The sequence below is a fragment of the Schistocerca gregaria genome, chromosome 3, assembly GCF_023897955.1.
Source record: "Schistocerca gregaria isolate iqSchGreg1 chromosome 3, iqSchGreg1.2, whole genome shotgun sequence".
Classification (NCBI taxonomy): Eukaryota; Metazoa; Arthropoda; class Insecta; order Orthoptera; family Acrididae; genus Schistocerca; species Schistocerca gregaria.
The window spans coordinates 515,722,221-515,735,533 of NC_064922.1; the positions used below are offsets into that span (position 1 = coordinate 515,722,221).

Consider the following 13,313-nt stretch of genomic DNA (forward strand, 5'->3'; position numbering starts at 1 on the left):
TCAGATAAAACGAAACTACAAGGACGTTCTTAATTTTTAATTAGTTTTTAACTTTGAGGCAAAATTATTGGAACTATGTTTGGACTTAACAGCACTTTTATCCTAAATGTCACGTATGTACTTCGTATTATTTCACTGGCCGAGGGCGGTTGTGAGATTCTGAGACACTGGAGTCGCATGTTGAAGGACCTGGATTAAAATCCCCCTCCGACCATTCTGATTTAGAGTCCCCACAATTACTTTAATTCATTTAAGGAGATTGCCGCGATTATTTCTGAAGAAGAAGAAAAGTTCGCTCCATACTTGCCGATCGAGTATTTGTTAATTCTAATAACCGCAATGTTGACCGGACATTTGATAACCCCAAAATATGAAGAATAAAGCTTTTATGTCATGTGAAAATCGTTACGGTTAACAAAAGATGAAAAAGTTTAATTTACTGTTGCGATCTGATATTCACATATCTGGAATTTAACTTAACAGAGGAGAAAGCGGCCGGTTATATATTTTTGGTATAAAGTTCTTCCAATAGTGTAAAGTATTACATTTTATTTATCATCGGTTTTTGCTTAGCGTGCTAATTAATAAACAGATGCTCGAAATACAAAGACTCGCGGTGTGTCTCATGTCTTATGAACAGCATAACAATGCAGAAACAAGCGAAGGTGACGAAAGAATTTTATACAAGTGATGGAACACGATATTCTGAGTGGTCTTAACGGCGCCTCGAGGCATGTTGATGAAACTATAATTTGTCTAAAACAAATTTTAGAAATGCACAAGAGAGTTCCTGAGAAGTGCAATTTTGTGATATAGCACCTATTCGTGCTTGCCAAAAGCTGGCAACGCAGTACAATTCCATTTCATTTCCACAACGAAATTGAATAACAGAGACAAACTCTTCTATGCTCATTAACTTTGGCATCGCTTTTGATTTATATTTGGGCTATTGTCGTGAAACTTTATATAATTATACAATTTCCTTGAAGATCTATTGATTGTCAGAAGTAGGCTGATCCTTTCGATTTTAAAATATCATTGCAGTTTCAATATGTCTTCGAATGAAATAATCTGTAGGTTAATCGTACTAAAAACACTCCTTTGAAGAGTAGCATTTGTTGTAAACTTTATTTTGATGTTATGAATCGTTTATGATATATTAAGGATGTCCAAGTTACTTTGAATAGCCTTTATGTTTGTGATGTAACGCTGGAAAATACGAAGCTCGTATAAAACAAAGCAAGTAAGTACGATACCTAGGTTTTATTGAACATTTTAAATGAAATTGGTATGAGACAGTTTACATTTCATATTACACTGTAAGGTTAGTTCATTTTCTCTTTTCAATGAATGAATTTTAGACATCTGAGCTGCAAGTAAAACACGTACAAATGAATGTTAATAGCCATGACTTATAGTTGCGAAGTAAAACATGTCACTGGATCTGAAAACAGTTTTAGCTCTGAACGTGTTTCTATCTCTGTGAATATCCTGTTTATTAATTTTTTAATGATAAAATTTTGAAAATATGTTTATTTCAACGAAGTTTCGTAGAAACCAAACTGAAATCTTTTTCTTGTCTTTAAAACAGTTAACGCCAGTGGAATGGTCCAGCAGAAATTCAGAAGCACCTTTCCTTTAAGTAAGGAATGAGTGACTTAGTCGATACACATCACGCACAAGCGAACGTGTAGTTTTTGTGGACAGCAAGAATGGCGTGGTGAGACATTAGCGGGCAACTGCTGATAGCCTTATCAAAGAAATGTTTCGCTATCGCTCTTGCACAGAGGATTATTTTATGGTGCTGGCACATACAATTCGGAGAAACAGTTTCAAGTCGTGCATTCAACTGAGTAATTTAGCGACGTTTGTGCATCGCTTGACCAATCTCGCGTAGGGCCCCGCCATTGTGTTACGTAACAAATTACCTTCGTGCATGTACTCACCCATATGGACCAAATGGCATTGAGAACCAAGAAGCTAATCCGAATTCGTATAGCAGTCTTTATTTGACTAACCCAGAAACTCAATTTACTTTATAGGAACCCTTCTTCCTAGTTGTTGTCAATTTAGTTATGCCCGTGGTTTGTCAAGTTAAAACCAGAACGTTTTCAACTTCAGATGTGCCTCAACAAACGTTTCTGCGAGAAACTAAAACGAAAGTAGCTCATTAGAATTAATTCTTTTGAATTACAAAATCAGTGTCCTTTGGTTCCCGTTATTCTTATTTCGTTAGTTTTACAATACTTGCTTAAAATGTGGATCATAAATCTGATTTTCGTGACACATTGTTAATTTATTTGAAATGTGTGACACACAGGCGCCTCATACTCAGGACAGCTCATGACGTTTAGCAGTGTTTCAGTGTAGTTTCTCTGGTCCTGTGCCAGGGAAAAGAGTAGGCTGATGCAGTTACCATTAAGTAACAGTCTCTTATTTTCACGGATATTAAGTACTGGATCTAGCACAGTCACCACTAGCAGAAAGAAAATACGACAATTTTGTCGTTCAGCGGGCAACAATCAGAAACTGCACACAGATATTGATGAAAAAGTAACGTCAGCACCTGGAGACGTGCCGTAGAGCACGAAACGCAACCTAGAGCTTCAATACGGGCACAGTATTTAGTGAATGCAGATTCGTGTTCTATACCTGCTCATTACTGGCATTACCTGGTTAATGAACTGCACCAATGTTATATTAAAGACATCATCGATTATTATTACATATAGAACCCAGGTCACCACTATCAGTCTCACGTTTCTTACTGGTGTTTTACTCCTGCAGTATTTTTATTTATTTAGTTAGACACACGTCTAACAGTATTAATTTTTGAAATTTCTCCAAATGTGCCACACTTTGTAACCTAAATCCTGGAAAAAGTAGAGAAGTGTTCCCCAGAAGACATTTTCTGATTTTTCTGATAGGACGATAAATGTGTAGTATGTTTTACGCAGCGCCCGTTCGAAATCATTCTTCCGCACAAGCGACATATCATTTGGCGCTCGCTCACCCCCCCCCCCCCCTCCCACACACACTCGAACATTAGTTGCCTTTACTTCAGTTCTTGGTAAGACTTTGAAAATAAATCTAAATCTTGTGATGGACTATATAGGTTCCTTTTTATTATAAAATAATTACAACATTGACATTCCTCTGTTAGAGAAATAAATTTGTGAACCTTATTCCACTGCTAAATACTAAAACAAGGAATAATTCATTTCCATTTAAAGTAATTCGTGATATAAATAAAAGATTTTAGTGTAAGCAGAAAGCTCTAGACCAATTCCATTGTTCAACTTTCAATAAAAAATTGCATCTGTTAAACTCAATAAAAAGAATGGAAGTATAAAATTTGTTATTTTTTAAATTCAATAATTGAACTTGTTAATACCATAATTTACAAATTATTTCACTTTCCATCGGAAAAAGAGCGACAGAAATAAAAAATATCATTTGGCTTTATATTGAGATGCTAATCATAAGACACTGCTTAACTTTGTAAATTGTACGTTTCATACGAAAAAACCTCACCAGTACATATTTAAATTTTAGAAAATTTACCATGAAAGTAGTTGAAAAGTGGTAAAAAAGGTCAAACTTTGATATGTATGCAACTACAAACAAAGCGCAAATATTTGTGTGATAGGAAAGAGAAGTATTTCATTAATAAAGTCATATAGAACTCGTGCAGTTTTTTCAGAACATGTGATACAAGTTTTTCTTTGAACATAAACATTCTACTGAAATATTTCTAGCCTGTAACGTAGCAAACTCCGTCAAAATAGAACCTAAATCTAATGACTTCAAGGTACCACTTTAAATGGTTGAAGATTACAGTCCATAGCCGGCCGATGTGACCGAGCGGTTCTAGGTGCTTCAGTTTGGAACCACGCGACCGCTACGATCGCAGGTTCGAATCCTGCCTCGGGCATGGATGTGTGTGATGTCCTTAGGTTAGTTAGGTTTAAGTAGTTCTAAGTTCTAGGGGACTGGTGACCTCAGATATTAAGTCCCATACTTCTCAGAGCCATTTGAACCATTTGACAGCCTGTACATATGTTTTTGAAACAGTGCCGACTCTAGTTATGTCTTTATCAACGCGGGTTTTGAAAAACTACCTTCACCACGCGTACAGTGCTGAAGTAGTTCTGTATTCCTTGCACATATAGGCCTTGAGCGAAAATTGAGCCCCATTAGGTGAAGACTCTACGTTTCGTGTATATTTGTCCTAAGTAGGACAATATTTGATTCTGGAGCCAGTGACGGCTTGTAAGCGCACATTCGTAGCTAAGTCGCAAACGGTTGCGTCGCTTGGGCTTTAAACCGGCCCTGGTTTTATTGACATTCCTACAGGCGTGCCAGATTTGCGCTGGAATACACCCATCTATCCACACAAGCGCGCACGCATTCAGATGAATAGATTATATAAATGGACCTAGGACGTCCTTTGCTGGGATTACAAGGGATAACAAAAAACCGAAACGATGATCTAATCGTAGGTGGGTGGATGACGTCAGAAAGCATCCAGGGACACTGCATGGATGCCTACATCTGACGACGGTAATGAATGGAAAAGTGTACAGGAGGCCTTTATCCGGTAGTGAACGCCTGACGATGGCGGTGATTGGGGTGGTGGTGGTGGTGGTGGGGATGGTTTTTAGAGCGTTATTTCCAGGTTGTACTGGAACGACAACAACTAGTCGCGTGAGTTGAAAGTATTTTACTTCTTTCAACGATGCCTGGTTTCGAGAATTTTGTGCTAATCTTCTGTGAGATGGCGAATGAGCTCGTTGTGGGCATTCCAACGTAACCTGTATTTCGGTAGAATCTTGAGAATTTCCTTAGTCTGCAATGGACAAAACATTGCTGTTTCCGTCGTATTTCTTAACTATGTGAAATGTCGCGGACACGTTCTCGTTACTTGAGGACACACAGATGCATATTGGAAAATGCAGGATGCACTTGCTACTTTTTGGATCTCAAAATCTGGAACGCATGTAGAAAAAAAATTGTTCGTTCTGATTCTCATTTTTTTGGTCATCAGTCTACTGACTGGTTTGATGCGGCCCGCCGCAATTTTTTTCCTCTGCCCTTACAACCGCTACCCTTCAATCGTTTTCGACCACTTCTATCTCCCGATAGACCATGTTAATGAGTAATCTTACCCAGACGCATGGACAACATCACAGCCCGCATCCTGTGACGCCTGATTCAAGAAACTAACATGTTTACGGAGGTGACAGTAGAACTTTTGGTTTGGTCACCACGTTGGTGTGGGCGTGGAGGGGTCCCATCCACAAAAAAAAAAAAAGCCACGAATTCCTTTCCTGTGCTAACCTCTTCATCTCAGAGTAGCTCTTGCAACCTACGTCCTCAATTATTTGCTTGACATATTCCAATCTCTGTCTTCCTCTACAGTTTTTGCCCTCTACAGCTCCCTCTAGTACCATGGAAGCCATTCCCTCATGTCTTAGCAGATGTCCTATCATCCTGTCCCTTCTCCGTATCAGTGTTTTCCACATATTCCTTTCCTCTCCGATTCTGCGTAGAACCTCCTCATTCCTTACCTTATCAGTCCACCTAATTTTCAACATTCGTCTATAGCACCACATCTCAAATGCTTCGATCTCTTCTGTTCCGGTTTTCCCACAGTCCATGTTTCACTACCATACAATGCCGTACTCCAGGCGTACATCTTCAGAAATTTCTTCCTCAAATTAAGGCCGGTATTTGATATTAGTAGACTTCTCTTGTACAGAAATGCCTTTTTTGCCATAGCGAGTCTGCTTTTGATGTCCTCTTTGCTCCGTCCGTCATTGGTTATTATACTGCTCAGGTAGCAGAATTCCTTAACTTCATTGACTTCGTGACCATCAATCCTGATGTTAAGTTTCTCGCTGTTCTCATTTCTACTACTTCTCATTACATTCGTCTTTCTCCGATTTACTCTCAAACCATACTGTGTACTCATTAGACTGTTCATTCCGTTCAGCAGATCATTTAATTCTTCTTCACTTTCACTCAGGATAGCAATGTCATCAGCGAATCGTATCATTGATATCCTTTCACCTTGTACTTTAATTCCACTCCTGAACCTTTCTTTTATTTCCATCATTGCTTCCTCGATGTGCAGATTGAAGAGTAGGGGCGAAAGGCTACAGCCTTGTCTTACTCCCTTCTTAATACGGGCACTTCGTTCTTGATCGTCCACTCTCATCTACTTCTTACTATTTCAATAATACGAGGGCACTGTTGATGTCCGTTTCAACTGTAAGGCAAGTTAACTTTCTTTTTGAAAAACTTTTGCTGTTAATTGATAATAATAATCACGGATCCTGCAATAATTTATGTTGTAATAATTATATTTCCAAATAAAATTAGACCTTAATCCACGCCGCCATCGAAGAATCTGTATATTTCAAGTAGAATGTGAAATATTTTGTAAAAGTCATAGCTCAGAAAGGGATCCAATGTTTTCATCGTTATGTATAGCTCTATTACTTTCTAACACTATTGATATCCATAGACTAACATTACAGGGCAATTATACTCCTTCAAATAACACTGGACTGACGTATTACGGAGAACGTCCCGTCGTATGTCTTTTGTAAGGCAACGAACTTACATAATGTAACAAACCTATAAGAAAACAATTTGCGATGTTACTTAATATAAACGTCGGTGGATAGCTGCTTTGTTCAGTGACCTTCTTTTAGAACGTTCGAAGTTATTTAGGAGAAACAAGGTAAAACCTAAATCGGGACAGATGGACAGTGATTTGACCCCGTTCCATCCTTAGTGTGAGTCGAATCCCTTACTAGTGCACCATTTCATCTGGTATCAGTGATCTGTAATCATCACAATTGTTCCAGCGGCGTTGCTATAAAAATGCCATTCATTTTTATATACAATGACATAATCCCCACTAACAATCGAACCAAACAAAGAAGCGAAACATGGAAACTGTCCTTACAATTTAATGTGTTGTTATGTTTCAATCAGCCATCCAGAACTTTCTTATCTGGGTCACAACCCAGCAAACAAGGATACAGCTACACGAGTCAAATACACGGACTGGTTTCGTTCCTTTCGTTGAACTTCATTGCAACTTCGCCTCAAGTACTAGTTATTCTGACTGCAGCGTCATTTCGTACCAGCTGAACTAGCGGGCATAAAATGCGGCATTACGGATCTCATAAACGTTGTGACATTTCTCGTAGCTTGTGGCTCAAAAAATGGCTCTGAGCGCTGTGGGACTTAACATCTGTGGTCATCAGTCCCCTAGAACTTAGAACTACTTAAACCTACCTAACCTAAGGACACCACACACACCCATGCCCGAGGCAGGATTCGAACCTGCGACCGTAGCAGTCGCGCGGTTCCGTCTGTGGCTCATGTAGCGTTTGTAATCACTGATACTGCCGTGGTGCTTAAAGTACTTCCTTACGGATTAAAGCTATTTCGGAAAAGTGGCAAATACACTCAGTTCTCGTTTCAATTCATTAACAAATTACTTCTAGAACTGATTGAAGATATCAGCATTCGAAAAAAACCGCAAATAAAACGTTGAACAGGCAGAAGAATGTCGAAAGTTCATGGTTTTGTTCGTATTACAACGCTTACAGGGATCAGCGTCTGAAGTACAGTAATAGTAATAGCAATAGCAGTAACAGTAGCAGAATAGGTAGTAATAGTAGTAGTACTCATCGGTAGATCACTTTTCCTAGAGAATTGGACGTCTTGTCGTATTATATTTTAAGAACACTAAAAGTTACATAACTCATATGTACAGGCAACAACATGTTTACAGAATTAGTTTGGGAAGGATGAGTAGTTAGTCGGCTGTGGCCTTATGCAGCAGTAGGAATCATTGCGGCATTCGAGGGAAATAAATTACGTAAAAAAAAAAAATAAGACATACCCAAATCAGGATGGCCTGATGAAGACTGGAACCTCCACCCTCCCAAATACAAGACCAGTTTCTTTAAAACAGTGCCACGTCATTCGTTTTATTAGAACGACAGTGAATGCTCTTCCCACAATCACTTCACTATTATTTATTCCAGTTAGTTCAAAAATGGTTCAAATGGCTCTGAGCACTATGGGACTCAACTGCTGTGGTCATCAGTCCCCTAGAACTTAGAACTACTTAAACCTAACTAACCTAAGGACATCACACACATCCATGACCGGGGCAGGATTCGAACCTGCGACCGTAGCAGTAGCACCGTTCCGGACTGCGCGCCTAGAACCGCGAGACCACCACAGTTAGTGAATACTCATAAACTGACATCTGCCACATCAGCCTTGCAACCTAATTCACACGAAGTAATTTTTACTACACAGTATCGCAACGTAGAACGTCTCTGTTTACAGCCTACATAACATAATGCTTATTTAATTAAGTGTTGCTGCATTATGAGCGCTATGTACAGCTTGTACCTTGAACACAGAATGATTTTCTTTAGAAGTTTTCTTGCCGGCCGATGTGGCCGAGCAGTTCTAGGCGCTTCAGTCTGGAACCGCGCGACAGCTACGGTCGCAAGTTCGAATCCTGCCTCGGGCATTGATGTGTGTGATGTCCTTAGGTTAGTTAGGTTTAAGTAGCTCTAAGTTCTAAGGAACTGATGACCTCAGATGTTAAGTTCCATACTGTTCACAGCCATTTGAGAAGTTTTCTTTTTTCCTTCAACATCAAAACTGCTCCTCCTCCTTCTACTTCTCAACCTCTCACACATTCCGTCTTCATTTTATTTTTCATATCAACCGAACGGTAGTACTTGAGGTGCGACAAGCTACTTCTCTAAAAGAAGAAACGATTATGTTCGCTAAACATGCTTAAAGAAATTAGCAACGACGTGAGTTTGAGAACAAACGGCAAACGCATTGAAAATTAAGTGACAAACTTCTTTCATCGTCTTGCATTAGCGCATAAATCGTATAAAAGATGTCGTTTTAACACGATCAACAGGAACTTGTCATTTAATTTTCAGCAATAAATAAATAAATAAATAAATAAATAAAATTAAAAAAATGCTATCAAGGATAGTGCGAGTTTTGATGAATCTTGAGTAATTAACACAAAATACGGGAGACTGTCCAGTGAAAATGAAACTAAGTGTACTAGAGAAAGTTGCAAAAGTACAATAGCCAAATACGGAAGAGCTACAATTATTTAGAACACAATGACAAGTGGACTGTTACGGCTGTACTAGCGACCATGTTCCAGCAGACCTCTGAATGTGTGTATTTGAAATTGGTCATTTTGAACCCAAGATGCGCTTGCTATTACTGTCTGACACGATCAGGACCATGACGAACAAACAATGAAATACGAATATGTATGAAAATCAACGAAGAAATGTTAAGTGTTTCCGGTGACACAAAAGACAACGGCCGTTAACGACCGGTAGATCAAGGAAGAACTGGAGGATCTGCATTGCTGTACAGCGACAAGATTAATAACTGTGGTACTTGAAAGCGGCGTGAATGTGCAATACTACTTGTATACCGAACAACAGAAAGCCTTGTAGCAGCTAAAGCACGCAGTCTCTCGAGCAGCATTGCAGAAGTACCGTCGCAAGGACAGACGAGTCCTAAACCGATACTTTCTGCTCGGAACAGCGAGGCGCTGTACTATTGGTGGAATGTCGCCAGCCACAGTAACTGTCTCGGCAGGTCTGGTTAATCGATACAACGCGAGTCCCGCGCCCCCGTCAACACAAGAAGACAGAATACTATACTCCCCGGCAGTGTCGAGAAAGCCAGCCTGGATCACCCACCACACATCTTCGCCTGCCCTTCGTGCCATTAGTGTCACCCACGACAGCTTTTCCCCTCAACGTGGCATACGAAATGACGCGTAAGATCTTCCTCCAAAAGGGCTCCCTTACTGCAAAATAGGGCCCCCCACATCCACAACATGCAAATTCTTCCTAGACTGGGTGCTTCCCCGTATTACCGTTTGGCGACGATCTTCAGATCTTTGAAACTCTGATTCACCTCTGGAAGAAGAACAGTGTTTTCGTACATTACTTTACCAATATCTGCAAAATCAACAATTTGAAGGAGGTACAGTTTCTAGTTGTCGACATCCACATTTTGAGCGCTAGTCCGTTTGAATAACGAATATGCACCGAAACACAACCATATTTAGTGGATTTTTTTTTTTCAATCACCACATCGGGATACAAGCTGTCTTTGACCTGGAAAACACAATGTGGGAACTGAAAACCAAATTTTTCAGTAAAACGTAAGTTTATGATTCGACGGTTGTATCGCTTCCCGCGCCCGGGTTCGATTCCCGGCGGAGTCTGGGATTTTCTCTGCCTCGTGATGACTGGGTGTTGCGTGCTGTCCTTAGGTTAGTTAGGTTTAAGTAGTTCTAAGTTCTAGGGGACTGATGACCATAGGTGTTAAATCCCATAGTGCTCAGAGCCATTTGAACCATTTTTTTTCGACAGTTGTAAATACAATTTTTCATTTAAATCAATGTTTTTTTCGTTTCCAGAATTACCTAAAATGAAAAGTGCAAGACAATACATATTATTCGTCGAATATTGATGAAGTTTATGAAGCAAATTATTTATTAAATATTATCTTCGTCATTATAGAACCCTATGGAACGGACACGTTTCATATATTTTTAACCTCTGCGTGACTGGTCACAAATGTAGTCCCCAAGTGCGAGTAATAGTCCACAGTTCTTTCGTTCCCAATCACCAAACCTAATAAGTGTGAAACTTGAATAATTCTCTTATCTAAAAAACGAGGTTGAAATGTATATTTTCTAAACAATATTTGATGTAAGACATTGTCATATTTTTGATCATTTAATGCTGAAAAGTATATGCTTTACTCTCGAATATCAATATATACCATAAACAGCGTCTAAAACTAATTCACAACATTCAACCTTGACCACACAAACTATGAATTCCTTAATTATTTTTGCTCGCAGGATCGAACGGAAGAAACTTAGGCAAAATGTTGACATTTTACGGGCTTGCAGTGAGAGTACAAGATAATTCTGCCCTTTGTACTGTCAATGCTGTTAATTGCTGCACAATATATTTGTAGCATACACGACACAGGTTTCCAGACCAACAGCACTTCGTACACTTACTCTGTGTCGCAGAAATTTTGTCGATAGCAACGTCGTCGGTGTACGAGCACGTGACGCACCCACACGGGCGAGTTCAATCTCTTTACAGCTGGCAGTACACGATTATGACTGGACAGCTGCGGCTTGGGAATTAGCAAGGTACTGGTAGCGAAAGACGTCGCACTGCATTAAGCGGAAGCAGATAAGCGCCCAGTGGGTGACAAAACACAGAGCTGCTGGTTCGAGAATGAACCAGGCCGCCGCGCTCTCCTCCGGTAACAGGCTTTACGCTACGGATAGAAAACACAGTAAGCGTCGTAGAGCCGGCTGAAGCTCACTTACCGCTCGAGGTGGCGCAATCGGAAACCGTTGCAGAGGGACGCGAGAACGTCGCGGCAGAAGTCAGAGGCAACGCAAGTTCCGCTTGCGGCAGGCTGTGTGTGGCCAAGCAGACTGGACAGCCCCCTCGCAGCTCGCGCCGATCCGCATTCAACTGTTGCCGCTGCACAGCGCATGCGCAACGTTCGGGCTCGGAGCGCCGGATCAGCAGAAGCGAAGCAGGGAAGGAAGGAAGGAGGGAAACAGCCACAGTCGGAGCTTCCTCTACTCTACGACGTCGCACCGGCGCCGGTCCCAGTTGTGTACGAGCGGCAAGCGTCATTACACTAAGCTCCGCGCTGTTCTTTTTATTACCTCTCCATTTCTGCCTCAACTATCGCGCTTCTTTCTAATCGCTAATCTTCTAGTGGGCTCTGCGGTATCATTATCTTCCTCGCAGTTAACTACCAATAGCGGTCCACATCTCACGTTCAAAAGAAGCTTCAGATGTTAGGAGTAACAGGTATTGCTATTCGTTCATTTCTTTACTTTCTTTGGAAGGTCGAAGTAGTGAAATGTCTTTTTTTAGCGGAACAAGAAGAGTGATCAATATTCCGTACACGCCCGCTTGAGAATACAACTCCGGATAGGATCTCTCTTAAAGAAAACGGCCAACCTTTTTGTTTCACTCATTTTTCATACCAAAAACAGATTGAGGTGACGGAATTCGGCTGAATATTGCTATCTTCAGTTGCTCACACCATGTTAGCCCTTTAATGATACATAGCATATCTCTGCACCCTACATCCTCCTTGATCTGGTTAGTGTATTCATCTCTTGGTCTCCTTCTACGATTTGTACCCTCCACGCTGCCCTCGAATACTAATTTGGTGATCCCTTAATGGCTCAGAACATGTCCTATCAACTGATTCTTCTAGTCAAGTTGTGCCACAAATTCCTGTTCTCCTCAATTCTATTCAGTACCTCCTCATTAGTTACGTGATCTACCCATCTAATCTTTAGCATTCTTCTGTAGCACCACATTTCTCAAGCTTCTGTTCTCTTCTTGTCTAAATTAGATACTTTTGTTATTTTACAGTTGATGCTGTAGAAGTGCAGGGAGATTTTCGTCATAAAAACAGGCAACTTGCACACATAACAAACGCCGCAAAATAATAATTAGATAGTGGTTTTACAGTTTCTACAGAAAAACAAACTTAATTTACATTCATTAGAAGTTGTATTATCGCACAATGTGGGAGAAAACTAGGCCTAATGCATTATTTCAGCAGATATTCGCAATGGACTCTATCATCTCGGAATGTGTTTGATTTTCGTCTCTCGATGAGTTACAGGAAGTTTTGAAGCTTTTTGCCGCGCGGGATTAGCCGAGCGGTCTTAGGCGCCGCAGTCATGGACAGTGCGGCTGGTCCCGGCGGAGATTGGAGTCCTCCCTCGGACATGGATGTGTGTGCTTGTCTTTAGGATAATTTAGGTCAAGCAGTGTGTAAGCTTAGGGACTGATGACCTTAGCTGTTAAGTCCCATAAGATTTCACACACTTTTTTTTGAAGCTTTTTGATCAAATTCTTTACTCGATGGTAAAAATAGACTTTCGCAGGGTTGCACTGCCGAGAGTACTTGCTGTGGGGTGGGGGAGTGTGGAGGGGAGGGGGAAGAGGAGGAACCACTTTAATACTGTTTAATGGCTACCTTTTTCATCTTCAAAAATCTCTTCATAAAATTGCAGATATTTTTGTCCACTCCATGAGTCAATTAGCAGAAGAAATTAGTTCTCCTGCACGTAAGACTTCATCATATAAGCCAAAAAATTTTGTATCCATATTCTGATGGAGTAATGACGACATTCCTTTATTTTTCTACGTGCT

At 40.4% G+C, this 13,313-nt stretch overlaps 1 protein-coding gene across 2 annotated transcripts in view; it reads right to left on the reverse strand.

Annotated features, from left to right (window-relative positions):
• LOC126354034 (probable sodium/potassium/calcium exchanger CG1090) overlaps positions 1–11,719 on the reverse strand; it is a 448,803-nt gene extending 437,084 nt beyond the window's left edge. The window contains exon 1 of one of the 2 annotated variants that reach the window (XM_050003370.1): positions 11,450–11,563. The gene's annotated coding sequence lies outside the window, so the exon portion shown is untranslated. Of the gene's footprint in view, positions 1–11,449 lie in introns of both variants that reach the window. The other variant, XM_050003369.1, reaches the window with a different exon arrangement.
• Positions 11,720–13,313: the final 1,594 nt, after the last annotated feature.